This window comes from Felis catus, chromosome A2 (genome assembly GCF_018350175.1).
Source record: "Felis catus isolate Fca126 chromosome A2, F.catus_Fca126_mat1.0, whole genome shotgun sequence".
NCBI lineage: Eukaryota > Metazoa > Chordata > Mammalia > Carnivora > Felidae > Felis > Felis catus.
In genome coordinates, this window is record NC_058369.1 from 70645228 (window position 1) to 70671023 (window position 25796).

At 48.4% G+C, this 25796-nt stretch overlaps 1 long non-coding RNA gene across 2 annotated transcripts in view; it reads right to left on the reverse strand.

Moving 5' to 3' along the window:
- LOC123383821 overlaps window positions 1–21127 on the reverse strand; it is a 58487-nt gene extending 37360 nt beyond the window's left edge. Inside the window, exons 1-2 of one of the 2 annotated variants that reach the window (XR_006594068.1) lie at window positions 20538–21127; window positions 10106–10299 (exon numbers count right to left, since the gene is read on the reverse strand). This is a non-coding gene — a long non-coding RNA (uncharacterized LOC123383821). Of the gene's footprint in view, window positions 1–8811; window positions 9402–10105; window positions 10300–20537 lie in introns of those variants that run through there. The other variant, XR_006594069.1, reaches the window with a different exon arrangement.
- Between the last annotated feature and the right edge of the window lie 4669 nt (window positions 21128–25796).

The window sequence follows — 25796 nt, forward strand, 5'->3', positions numbered from 1 at the left end:
GAGAAGCTAAAAGAGGGCAATGAAGCTAGAGGGTTCGTTACTAGAGCAATTAATTATGTAAATATATATACATATACATACGTATATGTATATGTATATATATGGAAAAGTAAGACAGTACCTAGAGGCGCAATCAAGACATAGGCAAATCAGACCCCAGAAGTGCTCTGCTGATGACCATAAAATTGCCCAGATGCTTCTAGTGTCTTCAGAATAGTTGTTTGGCTTTGTTTTCAAGACATGGCTTTGTTCCCTCCAAAGGCTGATTTGGATTGCACAAATCTCATCCAAGGTGCAGTCGTGGAGGAACTCAAGGGAAGAATGAGGTGTGCCTGGAACCCTGTTCACCTCCTGCTGTCAACTCTCAGCTGGGCCTAAAGGGGAAGGTGGGATGGTATCCTTTGGACCTGCCCTTGCCTCAATCCTGGGATCCTTGTGCACCTCCCCCAAGAGGCTACGAGGGGCACCGTGGTCCTGCTCTCGGAACCCACAGCGTAGAAGCAGGAACCCAGATGTTCAGTGCGTGGAGATTTTGCAGGCAGGTGTCATCCTGAATGCCCAGGGCTTCCTGACTTTTGGTCACCCTTCCCCCAACAGTGGCCTAAAGCCTGTCGTGCCCAGGCCTGTGGGGGAAGGGTCGGGGGGCAGGTGGCCATGAATGCTGAGCTCCCCAGGATCTGATCAAACAGGGAGAAAAATGAGTGCTTCTCTTGCTGGTGCAAAGTTTTCCCTCATCTTCCCCTCACGCTGACACAGCCTTTCCTGTGTTGGCCTGTGTGAAAGACAATTTCAAGGTGGAGCCAGGCAAACCTAGATGAGCAGAGTACCTGTGCCTGCCCAAATGGAGCTGGTGGCCATGTGCAGATACACCTGTGCTGGCACAGACTGTCTTCTCCCTCAGGCCGCGGTGCCGTTGGCCTGTGCATGTTCTTCCCACCTGAGTTTTCGTTTGCGAGATTACCTCCACTAAGCACACTCCACCTATCTGCAAAGGGCTCCTTATCCGCTTGGTGAACTCACACTTCTCGGACTTTGAGGTCCTCTTCTGCTGTGCTGGCTTGCCATCTATGTAAGAGCCTCCAGGCCTTCAAATCTAGAGGCTGCACGGAATCCTTGCTTCTATAAATTATTATGATGGTTTTTGACTATTGCTGGAAGTGTCTCATCTGCTGCTCCCACAAAAGGAAGGTTTGGGCCCGCCGAAAAGCGGAGTGGGACAGGGGCTCTCATGCTCAGCTTCTGTTCCTCCCACAGGAACATCCTCTGTAATTCCATACACCACAACATACCCTGATTCTGGGGATTCTTTCCTTTTCAACTGTGTCTCCCCAAGACTAAGCCCAGCTCTCTCCACAGCAGTCAAATACGTGTCTTGTGGTTCTGGAGAGTCAGAAGCACAGAAATTTCCCAAGAGAAAAGGAAGAGCATGCCATGTGGGGTCAAGGAGTCACCCTGCAGAATCTGGACCTAGATTTCCCAGGTCATTCTAGGTTGATATTTGAGGTCAAAGTGGATGACAAGAAAATCCAAGAAGATCTTCGGTCTAGGTCATTCCTACATGTAAGAAATTGTGCTATGAAATCATCAACCATGTGACAAGTCACAGGTCAGTCACACCTGGCTGGCTCCATTGGTAGAGCATGGGAATCTTGATCTTGGGGTCAGTGAGTTCAAGCCCCACACTGGGCATGGAGCTAACTGAAAAAAAGTAAATTCACAGATCATCCTTCACAGGGGGGAAGTGGATTGTGAGTGCCAGTTCCGGAACATAGACAAAACTGAGTTAGATTCTGGAAATGCCCAGGTAGGATAAGCTGCTGAGGCCGATGCCCGAGTGTCACCCGCCTTAATCAGCTTAGGCTACCTTCACAGAATACCACAGAACACCATGTCTGGGTTTACCAGACATCTGTTTGTCACAATTCTGGAGGCTGGAAATCTAACATCAGAATGGGAAGTTCTCACCAATTCAGGTGTCAGTGAGAGCTCTGTTCCCATCCTCACACAGGGCCCTCTTTGCCCTGTGGTGTCACGTGTCCTTTTCTGGGTGCTTGTGCACGGGTGGGAGGTGGGGAGCTCAAGCTCACTGTTTTGGGGACATTAAACCTATTGGATCAAGGGCCCCATGCCCCTAACTTCATTTAACCTTATATCTTCTGTAAAGGCCTTTCTGCAAAGTCAGTCACATTAGAGTTACATTAGGCATTAGAGTTCAATGTGTGACTTTTTTTTTAAATTTTTTTTTTTAATGTTTATTTATTTTTGAGACAGAGAGAGCATGAACAGGGGAGGGGCAGAGAGAGAGGGAGACACAGAATCTGAAACGGGCTCCAGGCTCTGAGCTGTCAGCACAGAGCCCGACGCGGGGCTCGAACTCACGGACCATGAGATCATGACCTGAGCCAAAGTCGGCCGCTCAACCGACTGAGCCACCCAGGCGCCCCAATGTGTGACTTTTTAACAGGACACAGTCAATCCACACACACTCCTCCAGCCCTGTCCCCCCATGAAATCTGCTTGCAGCACACAGCTCTTATCCCTGAGAACCTTCAAGGCACTGGATCCTCAGATTCCTCCCACCACAGGGTTCCTCCTTCTCTCTCCCCAATTCAAATGCCTCAACACTGGCACGTGCACGGTCTTTCTTTCCCTTTTCCCTTTCATTCAGTTATGTTCTGGGAAATGTATACATGGCATACTGAAATAGTTTGAAAAATGACAAGCTCTGCTCATAATTTCTGCAGCAGCAAGCACAGAGCTGAATGTATTGCTTCCTTCAGGAAGGGCAAGCCCTGTCAGTCACTCACGGTCTCTCTGAACTGGCCACACTGCTGATCTTATGTAGAATTTTTGGGAAGTGTGGAGTTCTGGAAACGGTGGATGTCGGGGACATACATGAGTTGGTGTCAGCTGCTGACAGGTTGGCTCTCAAAAGCAGTAGACTGACGGGTGGTAATGTGCTGATTTAAGGAATGAGGAGATTGCATTGATTGACATGCTTTAGAGGTGTGTTCACTGATGGGGGTAGTAGCTATGGTAGACTAGAGCTTCCCACAAATGTCCACATGCTCACCCCATGAGTTTGGGAATACGTTACTTTACACGGTGATAGAGACTTTGTAGCTGTGATAAGATGAAGGAATTTGAGCTGGGGAGATTAGCCTGGAGGGGCCAATGTAATCACAAGGGTCCATGTCAGTGAAAGAGGGAGAGTCAGTGTCAAGATCATGTGATGTGAGAGTAACTGATCAGACATGGCCGGCTTTGGCTTTGGAGATGTCACGGGCTCCAAGAGAAAAAGGTGGGCATCCTCTAAAGGCTGGAAGGGACAACAAACAGATTCTTCCATGGAGTCCAGAGAAAGAAATTCAGTCCTGCTGCCATGTTGACTTTAGTGCCGGGAGACTCACTGTGGACTTTTCGTGTCCAGAGCGTAACAATTAGTTGGTGTGGTTTTAAGCAAGTGAGTTTGTGGGAATCTGTTACAATAGTAGGAGGCTCCTAGAGTGGTGATTGACGGATACAGATGATTGAAAACACGCTCTAATGCCTGTTCGGTACCATGGCTTTAGAATAATTGCTCTATTCCGAGAAATGTGAACTTTAAAAGTTTTCAAGTTTCATTGTAAATAATTTAAATAATACTGAAGGTTGAATCAACCATCCACACTAAGGATTCTATGCCCTGACCCTATGCTCTGGGCAGTATCAATGTCTGAGTTGTATTGTGCACGGGTGTGTGTTTGGGAGAGGGTCGGGGAGCGATTGGCACTGGGTTTAGAATGTTCTCCACAAGGAAGTCTATGAAAAATGTAGGTCTCGTCCCAACTGCAGTATTCTGAATTGAATTCACTGAGCGGTGGAGTCAGGCACTGGGTTCCAGGACAGAAAAGAGAGACAAGGTGGCCAGCTCCCAAGATGCACAGGGCGTGTTGTGGCAATGTGTTGGGAACCATATATTTATGTTACAGCTCTCTGGGTCTGGTTGAAAGAAAACATATATCCAAACAAACCTTCTTTATGGACTTGGTGGATTATATCAACCACGAAACATTTCAGAAAATTTGCACACTCTCACTCCATATATCTGCTTACTCTCATCTAAATTCGATCACATCACCCTATATTCCCAGATACTTTTTCACTTACTGGGAGTGCATGATATGCTCTAGAGACACCACAGTGACTCTACAACAGTACTAGTAGACCTTATAAATGATTTCAGTCCTGTTAACATATGTATGCCGTTGTACATAATGTGCTTCATTTCTGTACATGAATCACAAAGTATCAGAGCGAGAAATTAAGAAAATAATTTTAAAATCACTCCAAAAGAAGAAAATTCTTGACAACAAATCACCCTACAGGCACCTGGGTGTCACAGTCAGTGAAGCATCTGACTTTCGCTCAGGTCGTGACCTCATGATTTGTGTTGTGAGACTTCTGTTGGGCTCTGTGCTGACAGCTCAAAGTCTGGAGCCTGCTTCAGATTCTGTGTCTCCCTTTCTCTCAGCTCTTCTCCACTCATACACGTGCTCTCTCTCTCTCTTTCTGTGTGTGTATGTGTGTGTGTTTCCATGTATCTCTCTGTGTCAAGAATAAATAAACATAAAAAACTTAAAAAGAAAAGAATGAATTTAACCAAGAAGATGAAAGATCTCTTTACTGAAAACCAGAAATCAGTGGAGAAAGAATTTGAACAGACAGAAATAAGCAGAAAGACATTCTATGCTAGTGGATCCCAAGAATTAAGATTGTCAAAATGTCCACACTACTTAAAGCCACCTACACATTCCCTAGGTGCAATCCTTTACAAAGTTGAAGCACTTTCCCAAAAATAGAATAATCCTTCAAGGTGGACAGAAGCACAAAAGGCTCTGAATACCAAAGTCATTAAGAGAACGAGGACCACATCTGGAAGCATCATGCTTTCTGATTTGAAACTAGATCTCAAAGCTACAATAACCCAAGTAGTACATTCTTGGGGTAAAAGCAGACACACAGGTCATTGGAACAGAACTGAAGTCCCAGGAAGAAACCCACACATATGTAACCAATTAATTCACAACAAAAGAACCAAGAATATAACCTGAGGCAAAGGCAGTCTTCCTCAATGGTGGTGCCCAGAATCACTGAGCACAGAAAAACAACAGGCGCGGAAAAACAACTTGACACCTATTTAGCATCACACACAGAAACGAAGTTGAAATGTACTACAGACTTGAGACCTGAAACCATAAATACCTGGATAAGAACTTGGACAGAAGGTGTGGGAAATCGCACAACGATCTCCTGAAGTTGGGAGATTATAGGGCACGCTTGGCAGAGCAGATCACTGCTCTCTGGCCTTCCTGCAAACAGCCAGCAGCAGCTCACTTACCTAGTTGGTGTGTATCTGGGGGGCAGGCGAGACTTGGCTGATCTAGTGCGTGTGTATCTAGGGGTTGGGTTCTGCATGGGCTCACCAAGTCCTTGGACCGTGTTGTCACGTGGAATATTTTATCCTGTCTAGATATGGTTCGCACCATGTCTTCAATACGTTCTTTCTAGCATGTGGCCCGCTGGTGTGTTGCACATCGTTTGTAGGCTTAATGACTACGGGAGCCTGAGAGCAGCTCGCAGAGACGTCCCTTAAACTCCCTCTCACCTCTCTTGACTTGCATGGAGTGTGAAGCAATCCTTTCTGCTGTCCTTGGCTTTGCTGGACAGAGCCAAATGCCAAACCCATGAGAATGTTTGGATCACAGTCTTGACTTGAGTTTTGGGATTTGACACCAGAAGCCAAAGCTACAAAGGAAAACTAAACAAGTGGGACTACATGAAACTAAAAACAAAAAACAAGTTCTGCACAGCAACAATATCTTCCACAGAATGGAAAGGCAACATTGTTAATGGGAGAAAATACTTGCAAACTATATACATGGTCAAGGGTTAAAACACAAAAGATATCAAGAACTCCTACAGAGCGACAATGCAAAACCAAAGAGCAATGATAGAACTGGCAGAGTCCTGAAGAGGCATTCTTCCAATGAAGACATACAGATGGCCACCACATACATGAAGAGAAGTTCCATGTCACTCCACATTAGGGAAATGAAAGTCCAAAGCCAAAGAGATATCACCTGAAACCTGTCTGAATGGTCTTATCAAAAAGACAAGAAAACACAAGCATCGGGTACAATGTGGAAGAAAGGGAATCATTGGGCCCTGTTGGTGGCATTGGAACTTGGTGCAGAGGCAGTCGCAAACAATGTAAAGTTTCCTCACACAATTCAGAGGAGAACATCCATATCATCCAGCAACTTCCCTCAATTACCCCCCTAGGTACTACTCTGAACATGAAATCACTAACTCCCGAAAATACCTTCACACCTGTTATTATGCCACAGTGTTTATAATAGCCTGGAGGGCATTTTGCCAAGTGAAAAAATTCACACAGAGAAAAACACATACAGAATGCTTGCACATATATGGGGAATCTGACTCAAAAACTAAGGAAACAAAAAACAAAAATCCTCAAAACAGAATGAAACAAGCCCATCCATACATAAAGATGATTGCAACGGAGGGGGGGGGGTGCAGGAAGGAGGGAAATAGGTAAAGGTCAAGACACATCATCGAATAAAAAAAGACCATGTCAACAGGGAAAGGGAGAGTAAAGGTGACTCAGTATCTCAAATTCTAGCTTCCTCTATTTCAGAGACATTAGTTCAGTCCATTCCATTCACTAGACCTACGTGAATAGTAACCAATTACAAGGACTTGGCAGTTCTTTACCAGGACTTGAGTTCTTTAATTAGGATTTCGTATCCAACAGGACAGATTGCTTAGATTACTAGGTAACTTAGATTTTCCATTACATTTATGGTTACTTGAAGTACCATGATGTCACTAAAACTCCTTAGATCTAAGTGGACGCTTTCATTACCCTCAACATATGTACATACCACTAAAAGAGTACAATGAAGTTAAGGTGCATTGTCCATCACACAAAAGTGATTGTTTTTTCCTTGTTGTAGCGAGCGTTTGGTGACAAAAAGGTTCCGGGAATCGAGCTCCTTATCAAATTCCATGCGATGGGTTATGCAGAATATAGTAATCATGGTAATCAAGAAAATAATGATCTTCAAGACAATCATAATCTCCAGAATTGCTGACAGAGACAACTCACCCCCCGGGGACAAAACAGATGCTTAGGAGCCTCAGCTGCTCAAAGTGGCCGACACCACACCATCTTACTGAAAATATAAAGTACCAGTCAGCTTGATATGTAAGTTTGGGAAAGCCTCAGTTCTCAGACTTTTGCTTTTGGTGAGGTCACGGTGCTGCCTGCAGGAAGTTTTCATCCGGTGTAACAGCATTGGGACACACTATTGAAATGAGAATTTCCTATGCAACAAAACTGTTTCTTTGGAAAGAACTGGGACCCTGCCGTGGTCCGGACTAAATACAAGACATGGTACCGCAGACAATTACACACATGCACGAACACAAACGCCAACAACCTGACAGAGGTGGAACCCATGCAATGAAAGAGCGTTTGCTCAAGACCTCATTTCCAAAGGAGGCTGAGAGAGGAGCACTGCCTGCTCCAGTACACACGCACTGGTTTCTAGGGACCCGGTGGGCTCCGAGTCACTGCTCCCTCGTGCTGCCTGGGGAGTCCCGGAGGAGATGTGATTGCCAAGGACTGAAACTCTTGAGACACGGAACGAATGCAAGACAGGAGGCGCTCCATGGAAACGGGAAGCACCACGCCCCACGGATAGGAACAACAAAACCCACAAGTCTGCCTTGGACAAGGAGCTTTTCCATCCACCTTCCTCGCCAGAGTGCGAAGAAGACGTTCCCACCCAACATGTCCCAAAAGGATGACTTTGGACGCCATCCACAACACCCAGTTCTCTTCAGCACGCATCTCCAAGGAGGAAAGAGTCTGCACCACCCTCTAAAACACAGAAGCGCCACTTATTCCTGCCTCCCTGGCTCCGAGTTCATTGCTGGAATGCACACGGCCTTCAGAAACGAAGAGCTCAACAGGGAGTTGCACTTGCCCTAATCCAGACTCCTACCCCCTAGTCCCATTGACTCCCACGATGATAGAGGACCCCCCTTTCACCACAAGCGGGGTGAGATCTCCCCCTCCCCATCAGAGGGTGCAACTCTGCCACCAGGGGCAGGGCAGGGCGGGGCGCGGTGAGGCTTCGCAGGGCAGGAGAGCAGGTGTGGAGGGGGGAGGCAGGAGGCCTGTGTTCACCTGCTGCTTCCACTCTCAATCCCTTCAACACCATCCCCTGCTGGCCTCCAGCAACTCAGGCCCACCACCCTGACTCTCCCTGGAATGTTTCTCTGGAATCTCAGGTCCCTTGTACTTCATTTTCCCAGGCAGGAATGATTCCTCCTGGTCATGGCTGCCACTTCCCTGGCCCTGCCTTGACACTTTCCCACAACCGCAGGTCCACGCTTTCCTTCCTTCCTTCATTAGTTCGTTCTTTCCTTCGTAGGATCCCACCTCTACCCGCCAACCACCAACCCAGTCAGACCTCCATGGGCACTCAGGGTGCCCCCCTTCTCGACCTGAGACACTCCCCACCGCCTGGGCCTAATCCCCTACTCGATCTGGGGCCCTCCTCCTCCAGGGAACCGGGGTCCAACCCAGAAAGCCCACTCCTGAGGCCTCCAGACCGCAGCCGCAAAAGAGCCCAAGAAGAAACCCGGAGCACCAGGGAGGTGGGGGGGTGCTCATGGAAGGGGAAGACAGAGAGGGGCAGGGGGGAAGGCCACGTGCGACCTCGTCACTAGGGTCCCTACCTTGGCAGCACCGCGACTGAGGCAGGTCCTGGAGGGAGGCTGTGGGTCTCAGCTGCTCCACCTTTAGGCTTCTCCCAGATGGTCTTTCCGGGGCGCCGGGGGGGCATCGCATCGTGCTCTGCTCCAGCCAGTGCTGGCACTCCACCAGCGCGGCCAAAGACAGAGGCGCCTGGGAAGCGCGTCCCGCGCCCTGATCTCTGGCTCCAGGAGCAGCAGGAGCAGCAGGGCCGCCACCCTCCGAGGCTGGAGGCTTATGGCTCCCAGTCTTCTCCACGCGGGCTCCGCCCACGCTCCCGCGAGCGCCCCGTGAGCACTACCGCTACCCCTACCGCCAATGCCATGGCTACCGAGTCGCAGGCGCCAGGCAGCAGCATGTCCCCGGTCGGGGGCTGAGGTGGGCGTCAGTCCCTGGCTGGCCCAGACACTTGGGGGCTTGGGGCGGCAGGCGGTCTGGGAGCCAACTCACAGCACCGCCGCAGCCTCAGCTGTGTCCCTCACCGGGCTCTGGCCCTGGCCCACGCGCATGCGCGCACTCGTGCGCGCGCTCCCGCACATCTGCTTGGGCCCAGGATCCAGGCCGCCCCATCCCCCCACCCCCACCCCCACCCCCACCCCCCCGCAGGGGGCACAGCTCCTGGGCGCCAAGGTCTGCACCACCGCACCTCCCTGTGCCCACCAGATGCTCTGACCGACTGCCCGCCAGCCTGACAGCCGGGAGCCAGGCAGAGGGCTCCAGAGACCAGGCCAGTGGGACAGGGACTGGCAGGTGTCTCCTCCCAAGGTGGACACCTCCCTGTCACCCCTCAAGAGACCCAGGAAGCTTTTGCAAAGCTGGTTTCCCAGGGAGGTGGCTGTACATGAACCCAGTGCTCCTCAAATAATAATACTCAAATACTCAATAATGCTAAAGTAACACCGTCAAGTTAATTACAAAGCGAATGAATGGCTGTGACCGGGGCCAGCACCTGCCCTGGGGAACGTTCTGTTAATATTTGTTCATGTTTCCTTACTATGGAGAGAGAGGGAGTGAGATGGCAGGAGGGCCACCTGATACATATCTGCACCTTCCCTTTACCCACCTCCTCATTTCCCAACTCAAACCACATTCTTTCCCCTGAGGCTAACATCTATATCCAACTCTGTTTCCATTTTCCCCTCCATCTGCTAAGCTTTTCTGCACCAAGGTCCTCTAGGTTAAGGTCTAAGAGGTTTACACTCCACAAAGAGGCAGTTAAAATACATGAGCTAGGAGGTACTCAAAATGGTTTGCCCAGGTCTGGCACTTAACTCTTACCTGAGGGAACAGTCAGCATCCTGTTCTCAGACATCAATCACCTGAGCCTCTTCATGTATGGTGGGTATTCAAATGGCAAAGGAAGAGAGGAGGGAAACAAGCAGAGATCATGTGGTACTTTCAGGAACCTGCCGCATCCAGGTTAGTCGCTGACTAGACTGCCAAGTCTTCATCCCCTCAGAGCCACTGTGCATCTGTTAAGAAATCAACACGCCAGAGGGCCTGCTTAGAGCCAAGTTCACAATCTGTTGATCCAGCCAACACAAAGAGTTAAGGTTCAAGTGGGGGACTTTCCCATGGCCTCCCACAACACTAAGGCACTTCTCCTTTTACAAGTGAATCAACTGTATTCAATGAGAGCTTCAGTAATTTCCTCAAAGACTCCCAGCCAAGGCACACAAAGTGGAGATTCTACAACACATGGTCATGTCATCATCTGCTAACATCCATATGTTCATTTCCCCTCAAAATCCATATGTTGGAATCCTGATGCCTGATGTGATGGTATTAGCGGGTGGGCCTCTGGAAGTTGATTAGACCATAAGGTCCTCACGAATGGGATTAGTGCTCTTGTAAAAGAGACGCCACAGACACCCCTTGCTCCTTCTACCAAGTGAGGACACAGCCCTAAGGTGTTTGGCTATGAATCAAGAAGATGGCCCTCATAGGACTCAACCATGCTGGGGCCTTGATCTTAGACTTCCTGGCCCTCAGAGCCATAAGAAAGAAATTTCTGTGTTCGATTTTGTTAGAGCAGGCCGAGCGGACTGAGACACCACCCAAACAGATGTTGACAAGTTTAACTAGATGAGATAAAGAATGCTAATGTGAAATAGAATTACAATAAATACATTGACCTCAATTTCAGGGTTTTTTTTTTAACGTTTTATTTTTGAGAGAGACAGACAGATGGACAGAGCACGAACAGGGGAGGGGCAGAGAGAGAGGGAGACACAGAATCTGAAGCATGCTCCAGGCCCAGCACAGTACCCAACTCGGTTGCTCCAACACACAAACCGCAAGATCACCACCTGAGCCAAGGTCAAACACTCAACGGACTGAACCACCTAGGTACCCCATTTACAGTTTGAAAAATATATACATTACATTACACATCTCCACAACTGTTGTGAGGATTTGTGGGTTACCAGGAGCCCTTGTCAAAAGATTTTAATGCCACTGAAAACTCAATGTGACTCTCTTGGCTTATCTTATCTGCATATGACAAGGTCCACAGGAGGGTTCTGATAGAGCCAGTCAGATCACGCCTATAGAACAGAGTGTCCTGAATGTTCAAGTAAGACATAATGGGAAGACATAGGAGGCAAGCCAAAGGCTTCATGACAAAATATACTTACCACTGAACTCATTCTTTCTTAGTAGTGTACCAACAACCCAGCCCACTTAACAGAAAGCAGCTCTAGAATCAATCTTTGGCAACAGGATCATAGGAGAGTACACCACAAATACCACACAAATGGACAGCAAAATGATCTCGCAGATCTCACGAAGATGCACTACCCCATGAAGCCTATGAAAGGGACAAAGATTCTGGCAGTTCAGCCATAATAATGACCCAATCCATGCTGAAAGGAGAATGGTAGCAAGAAAAAAGACCGAGAGAAGCTAAAAGAGGGCAATGAAGCTAGAGGGTTCGTTACTAGAGCAATTAATTATGTAAATATATATACATATACATACGTATATGTATATGTATATATATGGAAAAGTAAGACAGTACCTAGAGGCGCAATCAAGACATAGGCAAATCAGACCCCAGAAGTGCTCTGCTGATGACCATAAAATTGCCCAGATGCTTCTAGTGTCTTCAGAATAGTTGTTTGGCTTTGTTTTCAAGACATGGCTTTGTTCCCTCCAAAGGCTGATTTGGATTGCACAAATCTCATCCAAGGTGCAGTCGTGGAGGAACTCAAGGGAAGAATGAGGTGTGCCTGGAACCCTGTTCACCTCCTGCTGTCAACTCTCAGCTGGGCCTAAAGGGGAAGGTGGGATGGTATCCTTTGGACCTGCCCTTGCCTCAATCCTGGGATCCTTGTGCACCTCCCCCAAGAGGCTACGAGGGGCACCGTGGTCCTGCTCTCGGAACCCACAGCGTAGAAGCAGGAACCCAGATGTTCAGTGCGTGGAGATTTTGCAGGCAGGTGTCATCCTGAATGCCCAGGGCTTCCTGACTTTTGGTCACCCTTCCCCCAACAGTGGCCTAAAGCCTGTCGTGCCCAGGCCTGTGGGGGAAGGGTCGGGGGGCAGGTGGCCATGAATGCTGAGCTCCCCAGGATCTGATCAAACAGGGAGAAAAATGAGTGCTTCTCTTGCTGGTGCAAAGTTTTCCCTCATCTTCCCCTCACGCTGACACAGCCTTTCCTGTGTTGGCCTGTGTGAAAGACAATTTCAAGGTGGAGCCAGGCAAACCTAGATGAGCAGAGTACCTGTGCCTGCCCAAATGGAGCTGGTGGCCATGTGCAGATACACCTGTGCTGGCACAGACTGTCTTCTCCCTCAGGCCGCGGTGCCGTTGGCCTGTGCATGTTCTTCCCACCTGAGTTTTCGTTTGCGAGATTACCTCCACTAAGCACACTCCACCTATCTGCAAAGGGCTCCTTATCCGCTTGGTGAACTCACACTTCTCGGACTTTGAGGTCCTCTTCTGCTGTGCTGGCTTGCCATCTATGTAAGAGCCTCCAGGCCTTCAAATCTAGAGGCTGCACGGAATCCTTGCTTCTATAAATTATTATGATGGTTTTTGACTATTGCTGGAAGTGTCTCATCTGCTGCTCCCACAAAAGGAAGGTTTGGGCCCGCCGAAAAGCGGAGTGGGACAGGGGCTCTCATGCTCAGCTTCTGTTCCTCCCACAGGAACATCCTCTGTAATTCCATACACCACAACATACCCTGATTCTGGGGATTCTTTCCTTTTCAACTGTGTCTCCCCAAGACTAAGCCCAGCTCTCTCCACAGCAGTCAAATACGTGTCTTGTGGTTCTGGAGAGTCAGAAGCACAGAAATTTCCCAAGAGAAAAGGAAGAGCATGCCATGTGGGGTCAAGGAGTCACCCTGCAGAATCTGGACCTAGATTTCCCAGGTCATTCTAGGTTGATATTTGAGGTCAAAGTGGATGACAAGAAAATCCAAGAAGATCTTCGGTCTAGGTCATTCCTACATGTAAGAAATTGTGCTATGAAATCATCAACCATGTGACAAGTCACAGGTCAGTCACACCTGGCTGGCTCCATTGGTAGAGCATGGGAATCTTGATCTTGGGGTCAGTGAGTTCAAGCCCCACACTGGGCATGGAGCTAACTGAAAAAAAGTAAATTCACAGATCATCCTTCACAGGGGGGAAGTGGATTGTGAGTGCCAGTTCCGGAACATAGACAAAACTGAGTTAGATTCTGGAAATGCCCAGGTAGGATAAGCTGCTGAGGCCGATGCCCGAGTGTCACCCGCCTTAATCAGCTTAGGCTACCTTCACAGAATACCACAGAACACCATGTCTGGGTTTACCAGACATCTGTTTGTCACAATTCTGGAGGCTGGAAATCTAACATCAGAATGGGAAGTTCTCACCAATTCAGGTGTCAGTGAGAGCTCTGTTCCCATCCTCACACAGGGCCCTCTTTGCCCTGTGGTGTCACGTGTCCTTTTCTGGGTGCTTGTGCACGGGTGGGAGGTGGGGAGCTCAAGCTCACTGTTTTGGGGACATTAAACCTATTGGATCAAGGGCCCCATGCCCCTAACTTCATTTAACCTTATATCTTCTGTAAAGGCCTTTCTGCAAAGTCAGTCACATTAGAGTTACATTAGGCATTAGAGTTCAATGTGTGACTTTTTTTTTTAATTTTTTTTTTTAATGTTTATTTATTTTTGAGACAGAGAGAGCATGAACAGGGGAGGGGCAGAGAGAGAGGGAGACACAGAATCTGAAACGGGCTCCAGGCTCTGAGCTGTCAGCACAGAGCCCGACGCGGGGCTCGAACTCACGGACCATGAGATCATGACCTGAGCCAAAGTCGGCCGCTCAACCGACTGAGCCACCCAGGCGCCCCAATGTGTGACTTTTTAACAGGACACAGTCAATCCACACACACTCCTCCAGCCCTGTCCCCCCATGAAATCTGCTTGCAGCACACAGCTCTTATCCCTGAGAACCTTCAAGGCACTGGATCCTCAGATTCCTCCCACCACAGGGTTCCTCCTTCTCTCTCCCCAATTCAAATGCCTCAACACTGGCACGTGCACGGTCTTTCTTTCCCTTTTCCCTTTCATTCAGTTATGTTCTGGGAAATGTATACATGGCATACTGAAATAGTTTGAAAAATGACAAGCTCTGCTCATCATTTCTGCAGCAGCAAGCACAGAGCTGAATGTATTGCTTCCTTCAGGAAGGGCAAGCCCTGTCAGTCACTCACGGTCTCTCTGAACTGGCCACACTGCTGATCTTATGTAGAATTTTTGGGAAGTGTGGAGTTCTGGAAACGGTGGATGTCGGGGACATACATGAGTTGGTGTCAGCTGCTGACAGGTTGGCTCTCAAAAGCAGTAGACTGACGGGTGGTAATGTGCTGATTTAAGGAATGAGGAGATTGCATTGATTGACATGCTTTAGAGGTGTGTTCACTGATGGGGGTAGTAGCTATGGTAGACTAGAGCTTCCCACAAATGTCCACATGCTCACCCCATGAGTTTGGGAATACGTTACTTTACACGGTGATAGAGACTTTGTAGCTGTGATAAGATGAAGGAATTTGAGCTGGGGAGATTAGCCTGGAGGGGCCAATGTAATCACAAGGGTCCATGTCAGTGAAAGAGGGAGAGTCAGTGTCAAGATCATGTGATGTGAGAGTAACTGATCAGACATGGCCGGCTTTGGCTTTGGAGATGTCACGGGCTCCAAGAGAAAAAGGTGGGCATCCTCTAAAGGCTGGAAGGGACAACAAACAGATTCTTCCATGGAGTCCAGAGAAAGAAATTCAGTCCTGCTGCCATGTTGACTTTAGTGCCGGGAGACTCACTGTGGACTTTTCGTGTCCAGAGCGTAACAATTAGTTGGTGTGGTTTTAAGCAAGTGAGTTTGTGGGAATCTGTTACAATAGTAGGAGGCTCCTAGAGTGGTGATTGACGGATACAGATGATTGAAAACACGCTCTAATGCCTGTTCGGTACCATGGCTTTAGAATAATTGCTCTATTCCGAGAAATGTGAACTTTAAAAGTTTTCAAGTTTCATTGTAAATAATTTAAATAATACTGAAGGTTGAATCAACCATCCACACTAAGGATTCTATGCCCTGACCCTATGCTCTGGGCAGTATCAATGTCTGAGTTGTATTGTGCACGGGTGTGTGTTTGGGAGAGGGTCGGGGAGCGATTGGCACTGGGTTTAGAATGTTCTCCACAAGGAAGTCTATGAAAAATGTAGGTCTCGTCCCAACTGCAGTATTCTGAATTGAATTCACTGAGCGGTGGAGTCAGGCACTGGGTTCCAGGACAGAAAAGAGAGACAAGGTGGCCAGCTCCCAAGATGCACAGGGCGTGTTGTGGCAATGTGTTGGGAACCATATATTTATGTTACAGCTCTCTGGGTCTGGTTGAAAGAAAACATATATCCAAACAAACCTTCTTTATGGACTTGGTGGATTATATCAACCACGAAACATTTCAGAAAATTTGCACACTCTCACTCCATATATCTGCTTACTCTCATCTAAATTCGATCACATCACCCTATATTCCCAGATACTTTTTCACTTACTGGGAGTGCATGATATGCTCTAGAGACACCACAGTGACTCTACAACAGTACTAGTAGACCTTATAAATGATTTCAGTCCTGTTAACATATGTATGCCGTTGTACATAATGTGCTTCATTTCTGTACATGAATCACAAAGTATCAGAGCGAGAAATTAAGAAAATAATTTTAAAATCACTCCAAAAGAAGAAAATTCTTGACAACAAATCACCCTACAGGCACCTGGGTGTCACAGTCAGTGAAGCATCTGACTTTCGCTCAGGTCGTGACCTCATGATTTGTGTTGTGAGACTTCTGTTGGGCTCTGTGCTGACAGCTCAAAGTCTGGAGCCTGCTTCAGATTCTGTGTCTCCCTTTCTCTCAGCTCTTCTCCACTCATACACGTGCTCTCTCTCTCTCTTTCTGTGTGTGTATGTGTGTGTGTTTCCATGTATCTCTCTGTGTCAAGAATAAATAAACATAAAAAACTTAAAAAGAAAAGAATGAATTTAACCAAGAAGATGAAAGATCTCTTTACTGAAAACCAGAAATCAGTGGAGAAAGAATTTGAACAGACAGAAATAAGCAGAAAGACATTCTATGCTAGTGGATCCCAAGAATTAAGATTGTCAAAATGTCCACACTACTTAAAGCCACCTACACATTCCCTAGGTGCAATCCTTTACAAAGTTGAAGCACTTTCCCAAAAATAGAATAATCCTTCAAGGTGGACAGAAGCACAAAAGGCTCTGAATACCAAAGTCATTAAGAGAACGAGGACCACATCTGGAAGCATCATGCTTTCTGATTTGAAACTAGATCTCAAAGCTACAATAACCCAAGTAGTACATTCTTGGGGTAAAAGCAGACACACAGGTCATTGGAACAGAACTGAAGTCCCAGGAAGAAACCCACACATATGTAACCAATTAATTCACAACAAAAGAACCAAGAATATAACCTGAGGCAAAGGCAGTCTTCCTCAATGGTGGTGCCCAGAATCACTGAGCACAGAAAAACAACAGGCGCGGAAAAACAACTTGACACCTATTTAGCATCACACACAGAAACGAAGTTGAAATGTACTACAGACTTGAGACCTGAAACCATAAATACCTGGATAAGAACTTGGACAGAAGGTGTGGGAAATCGCACAACGATCTCCTGAAGTTGGGAGATTATAGGGCACGCTTGGCAGAGCAGATCACTGCTCTCTGGCCTTCCTGCAAACAGCCAGCAGCAGCTCACTTACCTAGTTGGTGTGTATCTGGGGGGCAGGCGAGACTTGGCTGATCTAGTGCGTGTGTATCTAGGGGTTGGGTTCTGCATGGGCTCACCAAGTCCTTGGACCGTGTTGTCACGTGGAATATTTTATCCTGTCTAGATATGGTTCGCACCATGTCTTCAATACGTTCTTTCTAGCATGTGGCCCGCTGGTGTGTTGCACATCGTTTGTAGGCTTAATGACTACGGGAGCCTGAGAGCAGCTCGCAGAGACGTCCCTTAAACTCCCTCTCACCTCTCTTGACTTGCATGGAGTGTGAAGCAATCCTTTCTGCTGTCCTTGGCTTTGCTGGACAGAGCCAAATGCCAAACCCATGAGAATGTTTGGATCACAGTCTTGACTTGAGTTTTGGGATTTGACACCAGAAGCCAAAGCTACAAAGGAAAACTAAACAAGTGGGACTACATGAAACTAAAAACAAAAAACAAGTTCTGCACAGCAACAATATCTTCCACAGAATGGAAAGGCAACATTGTTAATGGGAGAAAATACTTGCAAACTATATACATGGTCAAGGGTTAAAACACAAAAGATATCAAGAACTCCTACAGAGCGACAATGCAAAACCAAAGAGCAATGATAGAACTGGCAGAGTCCTGAAGAGGCATTCTTCCAATGAAGACATACAGATGGCCACCACATACATGAAGAGAAGTTCCATGTCACTCCACATTAGGGAAATGAAAGTCCAAAGCCAAAGAGATATCACCTGAAACCTGTCTGAATGGTCTTATCAAAAAGACAAGAAAACACAAGCATCGGGTACAATGTGGAAGAAAGGGAATCATTGGGCCCTGTTGGTGGCATTGGAACTTGGTGCAGAGGCAGTCGCAAACAATGTAAAGTTTCCTCACACAATTCAGAGGAGAACATCCATATCATCCAGCAACTTCCCTCAATTACCCCCCTAGGTACTACTCTGAACATGAAATCACTAACTCCCGAAAATACCTTCACACCTGTTATTATGCCACAGTGTTTATAATAGCCTGGAGGGCATTTTGCCAAGTGAAAAAATTCACACAGAGAAAAACACATACAGAATGCTTGCACATATATGGGGAATCTGACTCAAAAACTAAGGAAACAAAAAACAAAAATCCTCAAAACAGAATGAAACAAGCCCATCCATACATAAAGATGATTGCAACGGAGGGGGGGGGGGTGCAGGAAGGAGGGAAATAGGTAAAGGTCAAGACACATCATCGAATAAAAAAAGACCATGTCAACAGGGAAAGGGAGAGTAAAGGTGACTCAGTATCTCAAATTCTAGCTTCCTCTATTTCAGAGACATTAGTTCAGTCCATTCCATTCACTAGACCTACGTGAATAGTAACCAATTACAAGGACTTGGCAGTTCTTTACCAGGACTTGAGTTCTTTAATTAGGATTTCGTATCCAACAGGACAGATTGCTTAGATTACTAGGTAACTTAGATTTTCCATTACATTTATGGTTACTTGAAGTACCATGATGTCACTAAAACTCCTTAGATCTAAGTGGACGCTTTCATTACCCTCAACATATGTACATACCACTAAAAGAGTACAATGAAGTTAAGGTGCATTGTCCATCACACAAAAGTGATTGTTTTTTCCTTGTTGTAGCGAGCGTTTGGTGACAAAAAGGTTCCGGGAATCGAGCTCCTTATCAAATTCCATGCGATGGGTTATGCAGAATATAGTAATCATGGTAATCAAGAAAATAATGATCTTCAAGACAATCATAATCTCCAGAATTGCTGACAGAGACAACTCACCCCCCGGGGACAAAACAGATGCTTAGGAGCCTCAGCTGCTCAAAGTGGCCGACACCACACCATCTTACTGAAAATATAAAGTACCAGTCAGCTTGATATGTAAGTTTGGGAAAGCCTCAGTTCTCAGACTTTTGCTTTTGGTGAGGTCACGGTGCTGCCTGCAGGAAGTTTTCATCCGGTGTAACAGCATTGGGACACACTATTGAAATGAGAATTTCCTATGCAACAAAACTGTTTCTTTGGAAAGAACTGGGACCCTGCCGTGGTCCGGACTAAATACAAGACATGGTACCGCAGACAATTACACACATGCACGAACACAAACGCCAACAACCTGACAGAGGTGGAACCCATGCAATGAAAGAGCGTTTGCTCAAGACCTCATTTCCAAAGGAGGCTGAGAGAGGAGCACTGCCTGCTCCAGTACACACGCACTGGTTTCTAGGGACCCGGTGGGCTCCGAGTCACTGCTCCCTCGTGCTGCCTGGGGAGTCCCGGAGGAGATGTGATTGCCAAGGACTGAAACTCTTGAGACACGGAACGAATGCAAGACAGGAGGCGCTCCATGGAAACGGGAAGCACCACGCCCCACGGATAGGAACAACAAAACCCACAAGTCTGCCTTGGACAAGGAGCTTTTCCATCCACCTTCCTCGCCAGAGTGCGAAGAAGACGTTCCCACCCAACATGTCCCAAAAGGATGACTTTGGACGCCATCCACAACACCCAGTTCTCTTCAGCACGCATCTCCAAGGAGGAAAGAGTCTGCACCACCCTCTAAAACACAGAAGCGCCACTTATTCCTGCCTCCCTGGCTCCGAGTTCATTGCTGGAATGCACACGGCCTTCAGAAACGAAGAGCTCAACAGGGAGTTGCACTTGCCCTAATCCAGACTCCTACCCCCTAGTCCCATTGACTCCCACGATGATAGAGGACCCCCCTTTCACCACAAGCGGGGTGAGATCTCCCCCTCCCCATCAGAGGGTGCAACTCTGCCACCAGGGGCAGGGCAGGGCGGGGCGCGGTGAGGCTTCGCAGGGCAGGAGAGCAGGTGTGGAGGGGGGAGGCAGGAGGCCTGTGTTCACCTGCTGCTTCCACTCTCAATCCCTTCAACACCATCCCCTGCTGGCCTCCAGCAACTCAGGCCCACCACCCTGACTCTCCCTGGAATGTTTCTCTGGAATCTCAGGTCCCTTGTACTTCATTTTCCCAGGCAGGAATGATTCCTCCTGCTCATGGCTGCCACTTCCCTGGCCCTGCCTTGACACTTTCCCACAACCGCAGGTCCACGCTTTCCTTCCTTCCTTCATTAGTTCGTTCTTTCCTTCGTAGGATCCCACCTCTACCCGCCAACCACCAACCCAGTCAGACCTCCATGGGCACTCAGGGTGCCCCCCTTCTCGACCTGAGACACTCCCCACCGCCTGGGCCTAATCCCCTACTCGATCTGGGGCCCTCCTCCTCCAGGGAACCGGGGTCCAACCCAGAAAGCCCACTCCTGAGGCCTCCAGACCGCAGCCGCAAAAGAGCCCAAGAAGAAACCCGGAGCACCAGGGAGGTGGGGGGGTGCTCATGGAAGGGGAAGACAGAGAGGGGCAGGGGGGAAGGCCACGTGCGACCTCGTCACTAGGGTCCCTACCTTGGCAGCACCGCGACTGAGGCAGGTCCTGGAGGGAGGCTGTGGGTCTCAGCTGCTCCACCTTTAGGCTTCTCCCAGATGGTCTTTCCGGGGCGCCGGGGGGGCATCGCATCGTGCTCTGCTCCAGCCAGTGCTGGCACTCCACCAGCGCGGCCAAAGACAGAGGCGCCTGGGAAGCGCGTCCCGCGCCCTGATCTCTGGCTCCAGGAGCAGCAGGAGCAGCAGGGCCGCCACCCTCCGAGGCTGGAGGCTCGTGGCTCCCAGTCTTCTCCACGCGGGCTCCGCCCACGCTCCCGCGAGCGCCCCGTGAGCACTACCGCTACCCCTACCGCCAATGCCATGGCTACCGAGTCGCAGGCGCCAGGCAGCAGCATGTCCCCGGTCGGGGGCTGAGGTGGGCGTCAGTCCCTGGCTGGCCCAGACACTTGGGGGCTTGGGGCGGCAGGCGGTCTGGGAGCCAACTCACAGCACCGCCGCAGCCTCAGCTGTGTCCCTCACCGGGCTCTGGCCCTGGCCCACGCGCATGCGCGCACTCGTGCGCGCGCTCCCGCACATCTGCTTGGGCCCAGGATCCAGGCCGCCCCATCCCCCCACCCCCACCCCCACCCCCACCCCCCCGCAGGGGGCACAGCTCCTGGGCGCCAAGGTCTGCACCACCGCACCTCCCTGTGCCCACCAGATGCTCTGACCGACTGCCCGCCAGCCTGACAGCCGGGAGCCAGGCAGAGGGCTCCAGAGACCAGGCCAGTGGGACAGGGACTGGCAGGTGTCTCCTCCCAAGGTGGACACCTCCCTGTCACCCCTCAAGAGACCCAGGAAGCTTTTGCAAAGCTGGTTTCCCAGGGAGGTGGCTGTACATGAACCCAGTGCTCCTCAAATAATAATACTCAAATACTCAATAATGCTAAAGTAACACCGTCAAGTTAATTACAAAGCGAATGAATGGCTGTGACCGGGGCCAGCACCTGCCCTGGGGAACGTTCTGTTAATATTTGTTCATGTTTCTTTACTATGGAGAGAGAGGGAGTGAGATGGCAGGAGGGCCACCTGATACATATCTGCACCTTCCCTTTACCCACCTCCTCATTTCCCAACTCAAACCACATTCTTTCCCCTGAGGCTAACATCTATATCCAACTCTGTTTCCATTTTCCCCTCCATCTGCTAAGCTTTTCTGCACCAAGGTCCTCTAGGTTAAGGTCTAAGAGGTTTACACTCCACAAAGAGGCAGTTAAAATACATGAGCTAGGAGGTACTCAAAATGGTTTGCCCAGGTCTGGCACTTAACTCTTACCTGAGGGAACAGTCAGCATCCTGTTCTCAGACATCAATCACCTGAGCCTCTTCATGTATGGTGGCCTCTTCAAATGGCAAAGGAAGAGAGGAGGGAAACAAGCAGAGATCATGTGGTACTTTCAGGAACCTGCCGCATCCAGGTTAGTCGCTGACTAGACTGCCAAGTCTTCATCCCCTCAGAGCCACTGTGCATCTGTTAAGAAATCAACACGCCAGAGGGCCTGCTTAGAGCCAAGTTCACAATCTGTTGATCCAGCCAACACAAAGAGTTAAGGTTCAAGTGGGGGACTTTCCCATGGCCTCCCACAACACTAAGGCACTTCTCCTTTTACAAGTGAATCAACTGTATTCAATGAGAGCTTCAGTAATTTCCTCAAAGACTCCCAGCCAAGGCACACAAAGTGGAGATTCTACAACACATGGTCATGTCATCATCTGCTAACATCCATATGTTCATTTCCCCTCAAAATCCATATGTTGGAATCCTGATGCCTGATGTGATGGTATTAGCGGGTGGGCCTCTGGAAGTTGATTAGACCATAAGGTCCTCACGAATGGGATTAGTGCTCTTGTAAAAGAGACGCCACAGACACCCCTTGCTCCTTCTACCAAGTGAGGACACAGCCCTAAGGTGTTTGGCTATGAATCAAGAAGATGGCCCTCATAGGACTCAACCATGCTGGGGCCTTGATCTTAGACTTCCTGGCCCTCAGAGCCATAAGAAAGAAATTTCTGTGTTCGATTTTGTTAGAGCAGGCCGAGCGGACTGAGACACCACCCAAACAGATGTTGACAAGTTTAACTAGATGAGATAAAGAATGCTAATGTGAAATAGAATTACAATAAATACATTGACCTCAATTTCAGGGTTTTTTTTTTAACGTTTTATTTTTGAGAGAGACAGACAGATGGACAGAGCACGAACAGGGGAGGGGCAGAGAGAGAGGGAGACACAGAATCTGAAGCATGCTCCAGGCCCAGCACAGTACCCAACTCGGTTGCTCCAACACACAAACCGCAAGATCACCACCTGAGCCAAGGTCAAACACTCAACGGACTGAACCACCTAGGTACCCCATTTACAGTTTGAAAAATATATACATTACATTACACATCTCCACAACTGTTGTGAGGATTTGTGGGTTACCAGGAGCCCTTGTCAAAAGATTTTAATGCCACTGAAAACTCAATGTGACTCTCTTGGCTTATCTTATCTGCATATGACAAGGTCCACAGGAGGGTTCTGATAGAGCCAGTCAGATCACGCCTATAGAACAGAGTGTCCTGAATGTTCAAGTAAGACATAATGGGAAGACATAGGAGGCAAGCCAAAGGCTTCATGACAAAATATACTTACCACTGAACTCATTCTTTCTTAGTAGTGTACCAACAACCCAGCCCACTTAACAGAAAGCAGCTCTAGAATCAATCTTTGGCAACAGGATCATAGGAGAGTACACCACAAATACCACACAAATGGACAGCAAAATGATCTCGCAGATCTCACGAAGATGCACTACCCCATGAAGCCTATGAAAGGGACAAAGATTCTGGCAGTTCAGCCATAATAATGACCCAATCCATGCTGAAAGGAGAATGGTAGCAAGAAAAAAGACCGAGAGAAGCTAAAAGAGGGCAATGAAGCTAGAGGGTTCGTTACTAGAGCAATTAATTATGTAAATATATATACATATACATACGTATATGTATATGTATATATATGGAAAAGTAAGACAGTACCTAGAGGCGCAATCAAGACATAGGCAAATCAGACCCCAGAAGTGCTCTGCTGATGACCATAAAATTGCCCAGATGCTTCTAGTGTCTTCAGAATAGTTGTTTGGCTTTGTTTTCAAGACATGGCTTTGTTCCCTCCAAAGGCTGATTTGGATTGCACAAATCTCATCCAAGGTGCAGTCGTGGAGGAACTCAAGGGAAGAATGAGGTGTGCCTGGAACCCTGTTCACCTCCTGCTGTCAACTCTCAGCTGGGCCTAAAGGGGAAGGTGGGATGGTATCCTTTGGACCTGCCCTTGCCTCAATCCTGGGATCCTTGTGCACCTCCCCCAAGAGGCTACGAGGGGCACCGTGGTCCTGCTCTCGGAACCCACAGCGTAGAAGCAGGAACCCAGATGTTCAGTGCGTGGAGATTTTGCAGGCAGGTGTCATCCTGAATGCCCAGGGCTTCCTGACTTTTGGTCACCCTTCCCCCAACAGTGGCCTAAAGCCTGTCGTGCCCAGGCCTGTGGGGGAAGGGTCGGGGGGCAGGTGGCCATGAATGCTGAGCTCCCCAGGATCTGATCAAACAGGGAGAAAAATGAGTGCTTCTCTTGCTGGTGCAAAGTTTTCCCTCATCTTCCCCTCACGCTGACACAGCCTTTCCTGTGTTGGCCTGTGTGAAAGACAATTTCAAGGTGGAGCCAGGCAAACCTAGATGAGCAGAGTACCTGTGCCTGCCCAAATGGAGCTGGTGGCCATGTGCAGATACACCTGTGCTGGCACAGACTGTCTTCTCCCTCAGGCCGCGGTGCCGTTGGCCTGTGCATGTTCTTCCCACCTGAGTTTTCGTTTGCGAGATTACCTCCACTAAGCACACTCCACCTATCTGCAAAGGGCTCCTTATCCGCTTGGTGAACTCACACTTCTCGGACTTTGAGGTCCTCTTCTGCTGTGCTGGCTTGCCATCTATGTAAGAGCCTCCAGGCCTTCAAATCTAGAGGCTGCACGGAATCCTTGCTTCTATAAATTATTATGATGGTTTTTGACTATTGCTGGAAGTGTCTCATCTGCTGCTCCCACAAAAGGAAGGTTTGGGCCCGCCGAAAAGCGGAGTGGGACAGGGGCTCTCATGCTCAGCTTCTGTTCCTCCCACAGGAACATCCTCTGTAATTCCATACACCACAACATACCCTGATTCTGGGGATTCTTTCCTTTTCAACTGTGTCTCCCCAAGACTAAGCCCAGCTCTCTCCACAGCAGTCAAATACGTGTCTTGTGGTTCTGGAGAGTCAGAAGCACAGAAATTTCCCAAGAGAAAAGGAAGAGCATGCCATGTGGGGTCAAGGAGTCACCCTGCAGAATCTGGACCTAGATTTCCCAGGTCATTCTAGGTTGATATTTGAGGTCAAAGTGGATGACAAGAAAATCCAAGAAGATCTTCGGTCTAGGTCATTCCTACATGTAAGAAATTGTGCTATGAAATCATCAACCATGTGACAAGTCACAGGTCAGTCACACCTGGCTGGCTCCATTGGTAGAGCATGGGAATCTTGATCTTGGGGTCAGTGAGTTCAAGCCCCACACTGGGCATGGAGCTAACTGAAAAAAAGTAAATTCACAGATCATCCTTCACAGGGGGGAAGTGGATTGTGAGTGCCAGTTCCGGAACATAGACAAAACTGAGTTAGATTCTGGAAATGCCCAGGTAGGATAAGCTGCTGAGGCCGATGCCCGAGTGTCACCCGCCTTAATCAGCTTAGGCTACCTTCACAGAATACCACAGAACACCATGTCTGGGTTTACCAGACATCTGTTTGTCACAATTCTGGAGGCTGGAAATCTAACATCAGAATGGGAAGTTCTCACCAATTCAGGTGTCAGTGAGAGCTCTGTTCCCATCCTCACACAGGGCCCTCTTTGCCCTGTGGTGTCACGTGTCCTTTTCTGGGTGCTTGTGCACGGGTGGGAGGTGGGGAGCTCAAGCTCACTGTTTTGGGGACATTAAACCTATTGGATCAAGGGCCCCATGCCCCTAACTTCATTTAACCTTATATCTTCTGTAAAGGCCTTTCTGCAAAGTCAGTCACATTAGAGTTACATTAGGCATTAGAGTTCAATGTGTGACTTTTTTTTTAAATTTTTTTTTTAATGTTTATTTATTTTTGAGACAGAGAGAGCATGAACAGGGGAGGGGCAGAGAGAGAGGGAGACACAGAATCTGAAACGGGCTCCAGGCTCTGAGCTG